The sequence below is a fragment of the Mobula birostris genome, chromosome 10 (assembly GCF_030028105.1).
Source record: "Mobula birostris isolate sMobBir1 chromosome 10, sMobBir1.hap1, whole genome shotgun sequence".
In the NCBI taxonomy this organism is placed as follows: Eukaryota; Metazoa; Chordata; class Chondrichthyes; order Myliobatiformes; family Myliobatidae; genus Mobula; species Mobula birostris.
The window spans coordinates 57825107-57844671 of NC_092379.1; the positions used below are offsets into that span (position 1 = coordinate 57825107).

At 41.7% G+C, this 19565-nt stretch overlaps 2 protein-coding genes across 12 annotated transcripts in view; both read left to right on the forward strand.

Moving 5' to 3' along the window:
- The first annotated feature begins 11651 nt into the window (after positions 1-11651).
- Positions 11652-19565, forward strand: part of LOC140204064 (probable G-protein coupled receptor 174) — a 316875-nt gene continuing 308961 nt past the window's right edge. Inside the window, exon 1 of one of the 3 annotated variants that reach the window (XM_072270355.1) lies at positions 11652-11731. The gene's annotated coding sequence lies outside the window, so the exon portion shown is untranslated. Of the gene's footprint in view, positions 11732-12365; positions 12448-18498; positions 18582-19565 lie in introns of those variants that run through there. The other 2 variants (XM_072270353.1, XM_072270352.1) reach the window with 2 other exon arrangements.
- The window catches only part of LOC140204063 (probable G-protein coupled receptor 174), a 61634-nt gene continuing 53736 nt past the window's right edge, over positions 11668-19565 (forward strand). For 2 of the 9 annotated variants that reach the window (XM_072270344.1, XM_072270343.1), the window contains exon 1: positions 18499-18581. The gene's annotated coding sequence lies outside the window, so the exon portion shown is untranslated. Of the gene's footprint in view, positions 11732-12359; positions 12448-18493; positions 18582-19565 lie in introns of those variants that run through there. The other 7 variants (XM_072270351.1, XM_072270350.1, XM_072270345.1 and 4 more) reach the window with 7 other exon arrangements.

Genomic DNA, 19565 nt, shown 5'->3' on the forward strand with positions numbered 1-19565 from the left:
ATTGTGTAGGACCGTTGCCAAAACTGCAGCAGGTCATCAGTACTTGTTAACAATTATGTGTGCTGCATCTAGGTTCCCGGAAGCTGTGCCCCTCAGAAACATCCAGGCCAAGACTGTGGAAAAGGCACTCAGCAAGTTCTTCGCACTGGTAGGTTTATCTAAAGAAATTCAATCTGACCAGGGTAGTAGCTTTACTTCAAGAACATTCCAGCAAATAGTTTCTGAGCTGGGGGTTAAAAAAATTGTGTCATCTGCCTACCTCCCGGAGTCTCAAGGGGCTTTGGAGCGGTTTAATTCCACTTTAGAAACCATGATTAAAACCTACTGTTATGAGAATGACAGGGACTGAGATGAAGGATACACTTATTACTTTTTGCCATGAGAGACACCATTCAAGAGTCTTTGGGTTTCAGCCCGTTTGAGCTCATTTTCGGCCATAGGCCCAGAAGACATCTGACCTTGCTCAGAGAGCAATGGTCTAACCGAAAAGTGTGTGTCAGCGTGTTAGATTATGCTTTAAAATTTCGCAAAAGACTTAACAAAGCTTGTGACTTTGCCAAGAAGAACCTGCAAAACTCCCAAATTAAAATGAAACATTGGTTTGATAAGAGAGTGAGGGAACAGGTGTTTGAGGATAGAAATAAAGTGCTGGTGCTGTTCCCTCTTGTGACCAACCCCCTCCAAGAAAATTGATTCTTTGAATTATGTTACCGAAACTCCCGACAGAAGGAAGGCGACCCAACTGGTACACGTACATATGCTGAAGCCCTATTACAATCCTGAAATGGTACCAATAAGTACTGTTATGAAAACAAATGGGGCTGAGGAATTTGATAATGAGGGGCAAGATCATTTTACCAAACTGAATATTGTATCAACAAGACTTGAGAATTCCACTATTTTGAAAGACCTTACTGATAAAGTCTGTCATCTTGAGCATGCACAGAGAGATCAATTGCAGGAACTAATTAGCAGGCATAAAGATTTATTTCCTGACATTCCAAGACGGTGCATAGGTGCAGTATATGATGTCATTATAAATTCAGCCCAGCCCATTAAACAGCATCCTTACAGAATGAACTTAGAGAAAAGCAAAATGGTTGAAAAAGAAATTGGCTACATGCTGACAGCTGGTATCATTAGGCCCTCTACCTGAGACTGGGGGCCGCCCTGCGTCCTTGACCCTAAGCCGGATGGTAGCATGAGATTCTGTACTGACTACAGGAAGATCAATGCAATAACCGAGACAGACACTTATCCTATCCCAAGAGTGGATGACTGTATTGTGTTACGTACCCCGTAACTGGGTTGCCAAACCAGCAGAAATGGATCACTCAGTTGGAGTCTGGACTACTGGAACTAAGAAAGTTTTATTAAAGAAACAAGCAACACAGTACTCTAATCAAAAGGATAATAAATGCAACAGTTCAGCAATGATAAACACACGTGTACACAGAATTAAGATAACAGGATCAATCAAACTCTATCGTTGTCTAGGGGTAAATGACCAGTTTCAAAGTGACGCAAAGTTCAGTTCAACTGAGTTCAGTTCAGTTCACAGTAATCACTGCCATGGCGATGGACAGTGGGGGGAAGGAGAGAGAGAGCAAAAACGAATGAATATTCAAACGGCTTCCACATAGACCTTCGATATTCTTCGCAGTCAGCTTTCGGGCGAGCCCTTTGTGATGTCTTCTGAGGTCACCGACCGTGACCCCTCCGTTTCCAGATACGATCGTTTCTCTGCGGTGAACCTGGTACCCAGGCAAGGGCGGACACACACCAGGTTCCCGCCGATCGTACCTTTCCACCCTGTGCGTCTATGGCTTGGTCCCGCGATCAACCCTCCAAAACTCCCACCGACTTGTGGGAGGCGCACGGCTTCCAGGGTCTCGTTACCTCATGGTGTCGTGTGTGTCTTGCCTTAGCGAACCTGTCCCTTTTTATCCCCCTGCTGGGGTATCGCCTGTCCATCACTTCAAACAGCTCAGGGTTCAAAGGGGGGCCGATCTTGACAGCTCTCCTTCCGTCCCTTCATTAACATCTCCAAATGCTGCTCCATTGTTTTCCTTATCTCTCTTTCTCCTGAAGACAGGTGGCAGACCAACTGCTGATCCCACTGGTGCCAGCACAGGACAGCTAACATCTTAATCTATGTGTATTCTCGTCACAATTGATAGAGTAGGAAAGGCTAAATACCCTACAAAGATTGACTTGTTAAAAGGACATTGGTGTGTTCCTTTGACAGAGAAGGCTAAAGAGAGATCAGCCTTTGTGACACCATCTGGACTGTATGAGTACAATGTTTTACCCTTCGGGATGAAAAGTGCTCCGGGGACATTTCAAAGAATGATCAATTCTGTGATTAGAGGGTTAGAAAACAGAGGGGCTTATATCGATGATCTAGTCGGCTAGAATGACACGTGGGAAGAGCATATTGCAGGGGTAGAAAAACTGTTTGACAGACTTTCCAAGGCCAATCTCACTGTGAACCTCACTAAAAGTGAGTTTGGCCATGCCATGGTTACATCTCTGGGCTATGTGGTAGGCCAGGGCTAACTGGCTCCTGTACAGGCCAAGCTTCAAGCTATTGCTGAGGCTCCTGTTCCGACCAGCAAGAAAGCATTAAGAAGGTTTTTGGGAATGGTTGGATATTATCGTAAGTTCTGTAAGATCTTTGCTGACATTGCTCTCCCCCTAACAAAACTTCTAGGGAAGAGTGAAAGATTTATATGGAGTGATTTTTGCCAGGAGGCATTTGAATGCCTGAAAACCATCCTGTGTTATCATCCTGTGCTCAAGACACCTGATTTTTCCAAGCCATTTTCGATAGCAACAGACACTAGTGACGGAGCTGCTGGGGCAGTACTGTTACAGAAGGGTGTGGATGACATTGAACACCTAGTAGCCTATTTCTCAAAGAAATTTAATGTGCACCAGAAAAATTATTCCACTGTTGAAAAGGAATTACTAGCACTTATTCTGGCTTTACAACATTTTGAAGTCTATGTTTGTCCTGCCCAGAGACCACTTGTGGTTTACATGGATCACAATCCGTTAGTGTTTCTAACTAAGATGAAGGATAAGACTAGATGGTTATTAAATTGGAGTCTGATATTGCAAGAATCCGTCTTAAAAATCATACACATCCAGAGATCCTTTGCAGACAAATTCTCCAATATGTTCTGTCTGAGCAATGCCATGACGAGTGATCCCACACCTCTGCCGTTAATATCTCCCCTTATCTCATGTCTAAGGCAATGGAAGGTCAGTACACTGAGCTGCCAGTCTTGCCCCTCCTGCAACCATCTTACTAATGTCTACAATACAATAATTCCACATGCTCCAAGCTCATCCACCCTACTTGGTACTCCTGGTACTGAAACAGGTGCCATTCAGAAGATTATTCCCACCTTTTGGTCTCTTTCTTTATACGTAGGCTCAACAATTTTTCTCAGAAACCACTCCACTATCTGCCCGAGCACTGTTTCCCAGCCCGTGTAGCTCGAATTTAAAACTCAGACCAGAACTATACTTCATACTTTATTGTCGCCAAACAATTGATACTAGAGCGTACAATCATCACAGCGATATTTGATTCTGTGCTTCCCACTCCCTGGATTACAAATCGATAGTAAATATTAAAAATTTAAATTATAAATCATAAATAGAAAATATAAAAATGGAAAGTAAGGTAGTGCAAAAAAACTGAGATGCAGGTCTGGATATTTGGAGGGCATGGCCCTCCAAAAAAAAGGGGGCACACACCCCCACAAACCATAGGCACATCCCAATTAACCCTGGCAACACCCCCACAAACCCTAGGCACACCTTGATTAACCCTGGCCAAACCCCGACACACCCGATGACCTGTGTCAGGAGGGGCAAGATCCAAGAAAGGCAAGTGTTGGACCTGGTTAATGAAGGCGTGGGCCAGATCAAAGTGGCAGGATTGCATGAATCTGAATCTCAAGTGAGGAGATCAAAAAGCACAAGAGGGCTGATTTGCCCACTGCCCGCATACTCTCAACCACCAGCAAACATTCCTGCAAGATCCTACTCCAATTCAGATATAGATTGTCCTATCTGTACAGGTCCCACCTTCCCTAGAAAAGGGCCCAAAGATCCAAAGATTTATCCTATTAAATCTATTTTATCTATTAATCTATTAAATTTAGCCACAATTTAATCTATACTATCTTTCTGTTTCTGGCCTCACTCACACACGGCATGGGTTGCAATACTGAGATCACCACCTTGGTGGTGCTGTTGTTTAATTTAGCTCCTAAATTTCTGAACTGACTTTGCAGAACCTCATCACCCTTCCTGCCTATGTCATTGAAATTAATGTGGACCAGGTCCTCTGTTTGCTGCAGAATGCTATGTACTCAGTTCAAGGTGTTCCTAACCCTGGAATTTGGAAGGCAACATACCATCCGGCAATCTCATTCTCATTCAAGAACTTCCAGTCTGTTCTCCTAACCAATGAATCCCCTATTAATACTGCCTACCTCTTTTACCCCACTTCCCTGTGAGGCACAGAGCCAGATTCAGTGCCAGAGACCACACTGCCATGGCTTTTCTCTGCTAGGTCATCCCTCCAAAGGAATCCAAAACAATATTTTTGTTATGGAGTGAGATGGCCACAGGTGTACACTCCACTGCACTGGCTACCCATGCCCTTTCCCTCTCCTGATGTCATAAGGGGGGCGCTGGTGGCGGACCAAAATGCAAGACACAGACACTGACGTACTAGGAATAGGACAGGACTAGAGGTAGGGACGTGACTGGATGCAGACTTGGACTAGGACTTGGCTAGGAAAGTGGTAGCAGGACAAGGAACTGGGAACTAGGAGCCTGGGCTTGGACTCTGAGATGGAGACTGAACAGGGACCCAGAACCTGGGTCTTGACTCGGGCTCGGACCCTAGAATTAGGTGAGAACATGACAAGGCTTGGGTTGCTCGAGGCGAGGACATGACAAGGCTTGGGTTCAGACTGGACAAGGACCCAGAACCTGGGTCTTGACTTGGGCTTGGGCCCTGGAACTAGGTGAAGACATGACATGGTCTTGGGAGACAGGACTAGGCGAGGCTACAGGACAGGACGAGAGAACTCCAGCACAGGACGAGAACAGGAAGCCTTGATTTGGTACTCAGGAACAGCCGAGCCTTGGACTTGGGACAACAGGAACCTCGGAACCTTGGACTTGGGACAACAGGAATGCAGAACACAGAGCCTTGGTCTTGGGAAGGACAGGAACACAGAGCCTTGGTCTAGAGCATGGGAACACAAGGACATAGAACACAGAGCCAGGACCCCTTCTTGGGAACAGGACTTAGACTGGAACTCATACACAGAACACAGAGCCAGGACCCCTCCTTAGGAACAGGACTTGGGGCCAAGGCTCTACACAGAATGCTGAACACAACAAGACAGTTCCCAACACTAGGTAGCGGCAAACAGCCAGACCTACCTAGTGAAGGCGTGGACACAGAGACAGGTCCCAACACTAGGTAGCAGCAAACGGCTGGACCTACCTAGTGAAGATGTGAACAGAGAGACAGTTCCAAACAACGATAGACAGTTCCTTATCTTGCTCCAGCAGTTGAACTTGACAGCAGTACAGGCAAAGGTTACAGGCAAGGCAAGGCTTCAGGAGGAAGGGCCAGAGAAGGGATTCAGACAGGGGGTTTTGATAGGAACAATCCAGCAACCAAGCCCTGGTCTCTGGAGGTGTTTATGTGTCTGCCCAAACGAGAATCATGTGCCTTAATTAGAGCACCCAACAGAACAATGGAAAACCGGCAAACCTGGAATACAGATCGATGGACCGGACCGTGAAGCGGAATACAGACTTCATGGACTGGACCAAGACACCTGATGGTCACACAGTTAACTGTGCCATGCACCTTGGGTGTAACTACCTCTCTGTGTTTCCTGGCAATCAATTGGCCTGTGAGTTTGATGTCAGTGGTGGGTAAATTGATGGAAAGTATTCTTAGAGATGGTATATACCAAGGGTCCCCAACCTTTTTTGCAACGTGGACTAGTTTATTATTGACAATATTCTTGTGGACCGGCCGGCCCGGGGGGTGGGGGGAGGTGGTGGTAGGGTTGCCAACGGACAAGAGTAGCAGTCAAATATGTTGTGTTTACCCAGAGAAACACTACAATGACCATGAAGCCTTGCGCGGGCACCAGTGCACATGCGTGACTTGCGCATGCGTGTACGTGCCTATTTTTTTCTACAAATTGTTTTTAGCAATTCTGTTCGGGGGGGTGTTAATCACGACAGGAATATCCGTGATAAGTGGCTAATACACGCAATTTTGTTTCTAAAAGGGTTATCTAACGAATTTAATATTAAACACACAGCGCATATTTTCCTCGCATGAATATAGTGATAAATCAATTATCAGGGGAGATTGAAGTAAGTGTTGAACGAACTTCCAGTAGAAGTGGTAGAGGCAGGTTCGATATTATCATTTAACGAAAAATTGGATAGGTATACGGACAGGAAAGGAATGGAGGGTTATGGGCTGAGTGCAAGTCCGTGGAACTAGGTGAGAGTAGCATTCGGCACGGACTAGAAGAGCAGAGATGGCCAGTTTCCATGCTGTAACTGTTATATGGTTATATAAGTCACTTATAAGTCAATAGCATCATAACATTTTAAGTAATGTTTGGATATTAAACACACAGCACATATTTTCCCCATATGAACATATAAAATCATTGCAACACACCAATATCGCTGAATCTGTGGGAGCCCTGGGCTTGTTTCCCTGCAACAAGACGGTGCCATCGAGGGGTGATGGGAGACAGCGATACTCGAAGGGGGTTCCTTATGTCCGGTCTATTCTGCAATTTAGTTTTCATTGCATTCATTGCAGAGATATGTTGGAAATGGAAGCAACGTTTTCAGTGCTTTCGTGGCTATCTCAGGATATTTAGCCTTGACTTTGATCCAGAATGCCGGCAGAGATGTTATGTCAAACATACTTTTCAGCCCGCCGTCATTTGCAAGCTTGAGGAGTTGATCTCCTTCCCGCGCTGACATGGATGACGCGTGGGTAATGACCTCGTGTGCGTTCAAGCTTAACAGTGGCCATGACAGGGAATAAGGAAAGGTGCAGCTGATTCCTATCGCCAAATCATATCGTTACCTCGCGGCCCAGTAGCACTTGCTTTGCGGCCCGGTACCGGTCCGTGGCCTGGTGGTTGGGGACCACTGTTATATACAATTATCTGGATAGACAGGGTCTGATTAGGAACAGTCAACATGGATTTGTGCGTGAAAGGTCATGTTTGACAAATCTTACTGAATTTTTTGAAGAAGTTACTACGAAAGTTGACGAGGGTAAGGCGGTGAATGTTGTCTATATGGACTTCAGTAAGACCTTTGACAAGGTTCCACATGGAAGGTTAGTTAGGAAGGTTCAATCGTTAGGTATTAATATTGAAGTAGTAAAATGGATTCAGCAGTGGCTGGGTGGGAGACGCCAGAGAGTAGTGGTGGATAACTGTTTGTTAGATTGGAGGCCGGTGACTAGTGGTGTGCCTCAGGGATCTGTGCTGGGTCCAATGTTGTATGTCATATACATTAATGATCTGGATGATGGAGTGGTAAATTGGATTAGTAAGTATGCAGATGATACTAAGATAGGTGGAGTTGTGGATAATGAAGTAGGTTTTCAAAGCTTGCAGACAGATTTAGGCCAGTTAGAAGAGTGGGCTGAAAGATGGCAGATGGAGTTTAATGCTGATAAATGTGAGGTGCTACATTTTGGTAGGACTAATCAAAATAGGACATACATGGTAAATGGTAGGGCATTGAAGAATTCAGCAGAACAGAGGGATCTAGGAATAATGGTGCATAGTTCCCTGAAGGTGGAATCTCATGTGGATAGGGTGGTGAAGAAAGCTTTTGGTATGCTGGCCTTTATAAATCAGAGCATTGAGTATAGGAGTTGGGATGTAATGTTAAAATTGTACAAGGCATTGGCGAGGCCAAATTTGGAGTATTATGTACAGTTCTGGTTACCGAATTATAGGAAAGATGTCAACAAAATAGAGAGAGTACAGAGAAGATTTACTAGAATGTTACCTGGGTTTCAGCACCTAAGTTACAGAGAAAGGTTGAACAAGTTGGGTCTTTATTTTTTGGAGCGTAGAAGGTTGAGGGGGGACTTGATAGAGGTATTTAAAATTATGAGGGGGATAGATAGAGTTGACGAGGATGGGCTTTTTCCATTGAGAGTAGGGGAGATTCAAACAAGAAGACATGAGTTGAGAGTTAAAGGACAAAAGTTTAGGGGTAACATGAGGGGGAACTTCTTTACTCAGAGAGTGGTAGCTGTGTGGACCAAGCATCCAGCAGAAGTGGTTGAGGCAGGTTCGATTTTGTCGTTTAAAGTTAAATTGGACAGATGTATGGACAGAAAAGGAATGGAGGGTTATGGGCTGAGTGCAGGTCGGTGGGACTAGGTGAGAGTAAGCATTCAGCACGGACTAGAAGCGCCAAGATGGCCTGTTTCTGTGCTGTAATTGTTATATGGTTATATAATCCCCCAGGTTTACGAATGGTCTGGAGTTCCTCTCGCTCCAGCTCCAAGTCCCTAACACACTCTGTAAGATGGATGCCAGAGGTCCCCCTGTCCTCTCACATCCCACAAGAGGAGCTCTCCACTGTCCTGACTGGCATTTCCACTCGGAAACTTACCTTTGCCTCCATCTTCTCACCAAAACCTCTTATGCCAATGCCTTAAGCTCCTCACTCTAATCCTGACCCATCCACACATTGGCCACTCCGCTTAAACTGAACTTCATTGTTGGTTCTCCTCAAGTACTTCCTTACCCAACAATTTCAAACATGCCAAATGTACCAACAAGCCTCATTCACCTTTCAAAATCTTACACTCATTCACCACAAGTAGAGCTTGTGCAATTTGAAGCCTACCAGATGCAGCAGCACACTCTGCTCACTTTTTCAATCTCACACTCACTTAGTTAATTGTTCTTACAGATGTGAGAATCCCTGCATGTTACATGGTGCATTCCAGTTTGCTACAAACATCTGGGTGATAGAAAAACCTTCTTCAGAAACACACTGAGCCTCATAGTTTGAATCTATGTGCTTTGGTCTTGGATGCCACTGCTATGTGAAAAGCAAGCTTATGGGATGTTAGCTTTCACAAGTCGAGGGATAGAGTTTAAATGTCGCAGGGTAATGATGCAGCTCGATAAAACTCTGGTTAGGCCACACTTGGAGTACTGTGCCCAGTTCTGGTCACCTCACTATAGGAAGAATGTGGAAGCATTGGAAAGGGTACAGAGCAGAATTACCAGGATGCTGCCTGGTTTAGAAAGTATGCATTATGATCAGAGATTAAGGGAGCTAGGGCTTTACTCTTTGGAGAGAAGGCGGATGAAAGGAGACATGATAGAGGTGTACAAGATAATAAGAGGAATAGATAGAGTGGATAGCCAGCGCCTCTTCCCCAGGGCACCACTGCTCAATACAAGAGGACATGGCTTTAAGGTAAGGGGTGGGAAGTTCAAGGGGGATATTAGAGGAAGGTTTTTTACTCAGAGAGTGGTTGGTGCGTGGAATGCACTGCCTGAGCCAGTGGTGGAGGCAGATACACTAGTGAAATTTAAGAGACTACTAGACAAGTATATGGAGGAATCTAATGTGGGGGCTTATATGGGAGGCAGGGTTTGAGGGTCGGCACAACATTGTGGGCCAAAGGGCCTGTAATGTGCTGTACTGTTCTATGTTCTATGAAACGGATTGTCTTGTTGACGAAGTAGACATGCAGAGTGGAGAATCCTGAGACCTGCAATGTAATTCAGAGTGTAAAGTTAAATTTTGTAGTAAATGGGAGTGCTGACAAGATGAGATACGAAATGCAAGTCCTGGCAGTGGCAGGAGAGATGGATAGGGTAGTAAATAGGGTACTTGCCTTCATTAATTGTGGAATGAAAAATGAGAGCTGGAGCATCATGTTAAAACTTTACAAATATTGCTTAAGCCATACATGGAGTAGCTGGCCAGTGATGTAGTGGCATCAGCATCAACTTTGAGGCCAATGGTCCCAGGTTCAAATCCATCCAGGTCCCTGAATGTTTTCCATCTGTGTTGAGTTGAGTGACGAGCTAGCAACTCAGCCTTGTAAAAGTAACAGATGAATGCTAAGGAAACAGCAATAAAAAATGCCACCCGATATGCCACAAGGCCGAAAAGGAACAGCAAGAAAACACACTATGTGCAGTTCTGGACACGACATGATAGGAATTATTTCCTTATACTGTAGACCAATTTCCCCCGGGATCAATAAAGTATGACTATGACTATGACTAGACACTGCTAGAGAGATTCAGCAGGATATTTTCAGTCTAGTTCACAATACAAAATTTCCATTTCTACGGATAATTCTGTTCTGTGTTTTCTGGACTTGTTTCTTCTTACCTTTACTTAGACTGATTCTACTCTTCCAGTTCAGATTTCAGATTGTTTAATTCCACACTTTGATTTTCTGACTATTATCTCTGGTTAATGCTCTATTCTCATGTCAATAACATTGCTACCCCTCCTACTCTTTTATGTCTATTGTTCCTAAAAAAAAATCTTGGATATCTAGTTCCCAGCCCAAGTCACCTGAAGCACATAACTTGCATCACATTTAGGTATCATGGATAACTCTTATGATCCTTTCAACATTCAGATGCAGAAGATTTAGATTTGCCCATTTCAGCTTTTAACACATGCTAACACTTTTGTTTATTTTCCTTAACTCGGTTGCATTTACTATCACTGATCTTACCATTATTAGTGCAAAATCAATTACCTGTACATTCCCATAGTTCAGACAAAGGGTCTCAAAACTGAAAACTCAGCTACGTCCATCCTCAGATGCTACCAGATAGATAGTTTCCCCGGTTTGTTTTCTGTAGTTCCATCACCGCGTCCGTGGCCCAGGTTCAAACTACTCTTCTACGTTCTCCCAGTAAACGTGTGAGTTTCCTCCGGGAGCCCCGGTTTCCTGCTACATTCCAAAGGCGGTCCGTTTAGAGGGTTAATTGGTCATGTGGATGTAATTAGGCGGTGCTATTTCTTTTTTACTGTGCTGTATTTCTAAATAATTTAACACCCCCCGTTCTTCTTTCAGATCGCCCGCGTAATTCTGCGTTAGTTTGAAAATATTATAATAGTTTGCGTGAAACATAAGTCCTTGTACTTTGGACGCACGAAACCGGTACAGGAATCGGGTAGCTTTCACTATGAATCTATTTTTAAACGCGCTTTAGCTTCTTCAATTTTGAGCAGCCGTTAGTTTGTCGCTTAACGAAATCTTGCGATACACACGCCTCCGCAGACTGCCGACTTGAAATCATTGATCTGCTGAATCCGAACTCGGGACCACCTTCCGGCGGGTGGTACAAGACACCAAGTAATTAAAACAAAGTGCTCTCCGTGAATAGTCAGTTTGAATTTGTGGCCCATGTACTCTGTGGATTCAGATATGATCAAATAGCTTCCCCTGTTCAGTGACGACGGCAAGTGACAGTGGTCACGGCAAGATCTAGACAACCGCAAGGAGGGTTCGACCATTTCCGTGGCTCAGCCGTCTAATGCATTTACCTGCTTTCTGCAACCGTCAGTACTCGGAGGAGCTGCAGAAGGAAGTGTAAACACCGATCAGTTTTGACATGCCATACTTCCAGCCGTGAGTACTCTGCTGTTTACAAAAAGTTGTATGATGTGTATGTGTGTAAGTCAGAAAGCGAGTCCATCTGTAACAGCGGCAATGATGACTTAAAGTGCTTTGGGCAAAAAATGTCACGTTGGGGTGTTAGAGGTTTCGTTTTAAGCGGAAAACTCATCTTGTTTAAAATTCGCGCTGGAAGTACAGGGCTCGTGGATCTGAGGAGCGTAGACTGACCGAAGGTACAGTAGTTGTGAAGTAGCTCCAGCGAAATTACGCTCCATTTCGCAAGGGCGTAAACAGATTCATAAGAAAAAAATCTGAAGAAATTAAAGATTCTATGTTCCAAAATGGTATTCTAATATCCCGGTGTGAGCGGTTAGAAACTCACTATTTAACGAGAAAATTCAAGGTACCTTTGAAAACCTGATGAAATATCAAAATATACTCCCGCAACATGTACATTTATTCACTGTTTCCTGTTTTTTTTTCTCTGATTCAGTTACATCGCCTTTGCTGACTTTCTACCACTTCTGCTCTGTTCATTTTTCATAAACAATTGCTCATTGTTTCGAATGTGAGCAATGCAGTCCTCACAGAATGAACGGTCTCACATTATGAGGAGCTTGTCCCACTTTTAATCAACAAAGGAACCCAGATTTGTATATCTGCAGCAAAACCTTTGATATCTTCTGAAACAGACTCGAAATATACAGTTTCTGTGTCAAAAAGTCCAGGTAATTCTTCAATTTAAGAGCTGAAATTATAGTCACTGCCGGGATGATTTATGGTGTATTTTAAGCATTTACTGTTTTCAGTTCTTGATTTCAATGTATTATTTTTGTCGGCATTATTATACTTAGCAAGGAGGGAAGAAATGGGGAATTTACAGAGCTATGAAGGGTTTGTCTCTATGCCCATGTCTCAATCAATTGTCTATTCTGCACAGATTCACCAAATACTTGGGGGTAACTGATTGTTTTGTGTAGAAGGTCAGCCCATTATTTGCCAGCATAAACTTTTTGAGATGGGTGCCGAGTTTGTATTGAAACATCATTATTTAGATGTACGGAAAATAGAAAAATAGGAAACCAGATCACACCCATGTAGTGCCAATCTAATTTAGCTAATGATGTCTGATTAAATTAATCCCTTGTGTCAAATCTATATCCCTTCTGCTGCTGCCTCAGAAGCTTTTAAGTATTTCGATGATACCTATCTCTGTCACTGTGAGTGCATTCCAGTAAACTACCACTCTATTTTTAAAAAAAACTTGCCTCACATTTCTTCAAACTTTTGCCCTCCCACCTTAAATGCATGTCCACTAGTATTAGACATATTGATCCTGGAAACATGATACTCCCTGTCTACTCTATCTAAGCCTCTCATTATTTTATCAGGTCTTCCCTCAGCCTCTCCCACTCCAGAGAAAGCAGCCCAAGTTTGTTCATAATTTGCTTAACTTGATGTTATCCAAGAAGTAGAATCCAAGTATTGGTTATGTGATGGCCGTCTATCATGTGCGATGATGATTATTATTCTTGTGCAGAACATTTGTTATGGTGGCTGTGGAATCCAAGTTTTGAGAGCCAGACTTGTTCACAGTGAGGGTAGGTGAACAGTCCTGAGTCAGCTGGAATAATTACTGCTGCAAGTTTCCATTGCGCCTGGGCAGCAACAGATCTGCATGATGCCTCTCCTCATTTTGTCATGGGCGAGTCTTTCCAAGGCACGCCATCTAGTTCGGTCTTGTGCACACTGTTTCAGCTGTTTTGGAGTAAGTCTGGCCAATGCAATGTTACTTTTCACATAATCTTTAAATCTCTTGTGAAGCCCACCTTTGTTCCTCTTGTTCAGAGATTGCACAGCATACATGCCATTCAGTAGCTGTTGGGGATCCTGGAGTCCTCCCTGTGTATGACATATCCTGTCCATCCAAGCTAGGTTTTCAGGATCATAGTCTCAATGTTCATGGTACCACTAGCGAGGATTGGTTATGCATTCCAGTTACAGTGACTATAAAAAAAAGTATTCACCCCCTTTGGAAGATTTCATGTTTTATTGTTTTAAACATTAATTAACAGATTAGATTATGAGGACACTCAGTCCTCATTTATTGTCATTTAGAAATGCATGCATTAAAAAATGATACAATGTTCCTCCAGAATGATATCACAAGAAACACAGGACAAACCAAGACTAAAACTGACAAAACCACCGTACTCTCACGTCTGTCTCCATCAAATCAGGATTGTGCACAGCACTCTACCTGACAAATAACAGACATCACCACCGGAGTGGCCAGTGCGAGCTGCGTCACGCTGCCATCTTCTCCTCCTGCCAGTAATTTAATTTGGCTTTTTTGACACTGATTAACAGAAAAAGACTCTTTAATGTCAAAGTGAAAACAGATCTCTAAAAAGTGATGTAAATTAATTACAGATATAAAACACAAAATAATAGATTGCATAGTATCCTTCCCCCCCACTTTAATATGACACAGCAAATCATCACTGGTGCAGCCAATTGGTTTTAGAAGTCACATAATTAGTTAAATGGAGATATGTTTTAGAGACCTGTGTGCAGTCAAGGTGTGTCAATTGATTGTAGTAAAAATACATCTGTATCTGGAAGAGCCAACTGTTGGTAGTCAGTATCCTGGCAAAAACTGCACCACGAAGACAAATAAAAAAACACTCCAAGCAACTCCGCAAAAAAGTTATTAAAAAGCACAAGTCAGGAAATGGATACAAGAACATTTCCAAGTTACTGAATATCCCTTGGAGTACAGTTAAGTCAGGTCATCAAGAAATGGAAAGAATAATGCACAGCTATAAATCTGCCTAAGGTAGGCCATCTTCAAAAAAAAATGGAGTGACCGTGTAATTAGACTAGTGAGGGAGGCCGCCAAGAGCCCTATGATAACTGTGAAGGAGTTACATATTTCAATTGCTGAGATGGGAGAGACTGCACATATAACTATTGCCCAGGTGCTTCACCAATCACAGCTTTATGGGAGAGTGGCAAGGAAAAGGCCACTGTTGAAAAAAAACATATGAAATCTTGGCTAGAGTTTGTTAAGAGGCATGTGGGAGATTCTCAAGTTAGCTGGAAGAAGGTTCTGTGGTCTGAGGAAACCAAAATTGAGTTTCTTGGCCATCAGACTAAACAATATATTTGGTGTAAGCAAAAACACACATCATAAAAAGCACACCACCGCTGCCTGTGGGGCTGCATCATGCTGTAGGATGTTTCATTGCAGAAAACCCTAGAAGGCTTGAGAAGGTAGAGGGTAAAATGCAGCAAAATACAGGGAAATCCTGGATGAAAACCTGATGCAGTCTGCAAGAGAACTGCAACTTGAGAGAAGATTTATTTTACAGCAAGACAATGACCCTAAGCATAAAGTCAAAGCTACACAGGAATGGCTTAAAAACAACAAAGTTAATATCCTGGAGTGGCCAAGTTAGAGTCCAGACCTCAATCCAATTGAGAATTTATGGTTGGACTTGAAAATGGTTGTTCTCTCACAATCCCTATGCAATCTGACAGAATTTGAGCAGTTTTATAAAGAAGAATGGAGAAAAATTGCAGTGTCCAGATGTGCAAAGCTGATATTGACCTATCCACACAGAGTCAAGGCTGTAATTGCTGCCAAAGGTGCATCTACTAAATACTGACTTGAAAGGGGTGAATACTTATGCAATCAACTATTTTGTGTCTTATAATTGTAATTAATTAAAATCACTTTGTAGAGATCTGTTGTCATTTTGACATGAAAGAGACTTTTTCTGTTGATTGTGTCAAAAAAGCTAAATCCACTATGATCCAATGTTTTAAAACAAGAAAACTTCCTTCTTTCTTTATTAATCTTTTTGTTGATTTGGAAAGAGCATATATACAAACAAGAGGAGAATTATCTCAAATATATATAACAATAACAATACAAACAGAAAGTGAAATAGACATTGTCAAAATCATACATAGTATTAAGCAAATATGTAATATATAGTAAAAAAAGAAAGTCAACTAATTCTCCTCTTATCAATTCATGGAGAGAAAAAAAACTTTAAATTTTTAAAATGAGAAGAAAAAACCCACTACACTAAGAAAAAAACAAAAAAAAAAAAGAGGACTGGGCGGTCCATTCTGAAGAAACACACATCAAAGTTGCTGGTAAACGCAGCAGGCCAGGCAGCATCTATAGGAAGAGGTACAGTCTACGTTTCGGGCCGAGACCCTTCGTCAGGACAAACTGAAAGAAGAGCTAGTAAGAGATATGAAAGTGGGAGGTAGAGGGGGAGATCTGAGTTGATAGAAGAAGACAGGAGGGGGAAGGGATGGAGCCAAGAGCTGGAAAGTTGATTGGCAAAGGGGATAGGAGAGGATCATGGGATGGGAGGCCTAGGGAGAAAGAAAAGAGGGAAGCCCAGAGGATGAGGGGGGGGGGGAGAGAGAGGAGAGGGGAGAGGGGAGAGGGGAGAGGGGAGAGGGGAGAGGGGAGAGGAGATATATATATATATATAATAAATAAATAACAGATGGGGTATGAAGGGGAGGTGGGGCATTAGCGGAAGTTAGAGAAGTCAATGTTCATGCCATCAGGTTGGAAGCTACCCAGATGGAATATAAGGTGCTGTTCCTCCAACCTGAGTGTGGCTTCATCTTTACAGTAGAGGAGGCCGAGGATAACATTAAATAATGTGAGCTATGCTAATGAATGAATGACACCAGTTAAACTCACCTCAAAATGTCTTTTACATTTTAACCCACCATGGGCAATAGAAAAGTCACTGTTGCAAACAGTGCAGCGAGCAACACTGTCATTATTTTTGAGGTCGACTGTAAAGTCCGCCCACAGAGAAAACTGATAGATCTACTTAGCACGAAGAGACACCAATCAGGATGCTCACCCTTGCTCTCCCTCTCAAAAAATCGATTTCCAGGATATTGTATATAATTTCCAGGCGTCAGGGAGCCGCTATCAATATGTGGGAGACTCCCGGAATTTCCGGGAGAGGTGGGATGTCTGTATTTATCCACTAACTGAGAAAAAGACATTAAACAATCCCCTGAAAACAAATCTGAAAAAGTTGTTATTCCCTTGGTTTTCCAAATTAAAAAGGCCTTATCCAAAATTGTGGACACGTGGCCAAGTGGTTAAGGCATTCGACTAGTGACCTGAAGGTCGTGAGTTCGAGCCTCAGCCGAGGCAGTGTGGTGTGTCCTTGAGTAAGACACTTAACCACATATTGTTCTGCGACTGCACTGGTGCCAAGCTGTATTGGCCCTCGTGGAGAGGGGAGACTTGCAGCATGGGCAACTGCCAGTCTTCCATACAGCCTTGCCCAGGCCTGTGCCCTGGAGCGTGAAGACCATGCGGAGATCCATGGTCTTCGCAAGACTAACGGATGCCTTATTTATTTATCCAAAATTGATGGTTTAAAAAAATAATTTAGATGGATATGACTAGAAAGAACAAGATTGTTTAACACAAAAAATTTACGAAACTGAAACCAAATTCTTAATTTATGTTTAATAATGGGATTAAAATCTTGTCTACTAATCTTAGAAAACTAAAAGGGAAGAGGAGTTTCCAGTAAAGAGGCCAAAGAGAACCCCTTCACTGAGTTTTCCCCCAATTCCAACCATGAAGAACATTCATGTATGTCTGAATAATGAATCCAAAAAGTAATGTATCAAATATTAATTGCCCAATAATATATTCTGAAATTTGGCAAAGCCATACCACCATCCTTTTTTTAATTTCTGCAGTGAGGGTTTACTCAATCTAGGATTTTTATTATTCCAAATATAAAATAAGATTATAGAGTCTATTCTGTCAAAAAACGTTTTAGGAACAAAGGAAGGAACTGCCAGAAATATATATAAGAATTTCAGTAGAACCATCATTTTAATAGCATAAATTTGACCTATTAATGATAATATCATAGGTGACCATTTAGAAGGCATTTGTTGGGTGTAATCAATTAATGGTAGAAAATTATATTTATAGAGGTCCTTAAAATTTTTAGTAATTTTAATACCAAGATAAGTAAAGTAATTTTTAGCAATACTAAAAGGTACTTGATGATTTTGTTCTAAGTAATTATTAATGGGAAATAACTCACTTTAATGTAAATTTAATTTATATACAGAAAAACTACTGAATTCAGAAAATATAGATAACATAGAAGGAATAAATTTCCTAGGATCTGAAATATAAACTAACAGGTCATCTGAATACAACGAAACCTTGTGTACTTTGTCCCCTCTCTTAGTACCCTGAACAGTATTAGGTTCTCTAAGAGCAATAGCAAGGGGTTCTAAAGCCAAGTTAAATCATAAAGGGCTAAGAGGACAGCCCTGCCGAGTACCCCTGTATAATCTTAAGTAAGGAGATTTTTTATTATAAGTTATAACTGCAGCCATAGGGGCGTGATAGATCAATTTGATCCAGGAAATAAATCCTGGACCAAAATTAAATCTTTCCAAAACCTGAAATAAGTAAAACCACTCCACCCTATCAAATGCTTTCTCTGCATCAAGAGAAACAACACGTTCAGATTCTTTAGATGGAGAAGAGTGAATAATGTTTAATAATCTTTGAATGTTAAAATGTGAATATCTATTTTTAATAAATCCAGTTTGATCACTGGAAATAACACTAGGTAAAATACTCTCAAGTCTATTAGCCAAGATCTTAGAAAGAATTTTAAAATCCATATTCAGTAGAAAGATTTGTCTATAGGAAGCGCATTCAGATAAATCTTTTTCTTTTTTAGGAATTAATAAGATTGATGCTTCATAAAAAGTTTTCGGGAGAATCCCAGAGGATATAGAGTCAGTGAAGACTTGACATAAATGAGGTGTGAGTATTTCAGTGAAAGTCTTATAAAATTTCACTGTGTATCCGTCCAGTCCCGGGGCCTTACCTGTTTGGGAAGAGGATATAGTCCTTGCTATTTCCTCTTGTTTAATAGGTGCATCTAATGTATTCATATCTTGATTAGAAATTTCAGGTATATTCAATTTTTGCAAAACTCTATTCGTAAGAGTGATATTGTCTGAAAATTCAGATTTATAAAGATTAGGAATTTATAAAGATTAATAATACCTTATTAATTTCATAAGGATCTACTGTTTCAGTTCTATCAGGTCTTCTTATTTTCAGGATCAGTCTTCTATCCATATTTGCTTTTAATTGACCAGCCAATAATTTGCCTGGCCTGTCTCCATGTATATAAAATTGACTTTTAGATTTAAGAAGTTGCTGTTCAATAAGAAAAGTCAAAAGCAAATCATGTTGTGTTTGGAGTTCAACCCTTTCCGTAAAGAGATCTTCTCTAGCCATCACTGAATAAACTTTATCTATTTCTTTAATCCTATCAGTAATCACTAGAAGTTCCGCCTTGGTTTTCCTTCTTAAACTTACTGAGTATGAAATTATCTGTCCCCATAAGAAAAGATTTCATCGTAACCCAAATAACCAAATTTGACATTCCCTCAGTTGTATTTATGATTATGATTATGATATGATTATGAGGACACGCAGTCCCCTTTTATTGTCATTTAGTAATGCATGCATTAAGAAATGATAAAATGGTTTTCCAGAATGATATCACGAAAACACATGACAAACCGACTTAAAAACTAACAAAAACCACATAATTATAACATATAGTTACAACAGTGCAGAGCAATACCATAATTTGATAAGAACAGACCATGGCACAGTAAAAATAAATTTAAATTCACAGTAAATTTAATTCAAAAAAGAGAAATTTTCTCTTTAATAAAATTTATGAAAGTTGAATCTTCTAACAATGAAACATTAAGTCTCCACTGAGGTATC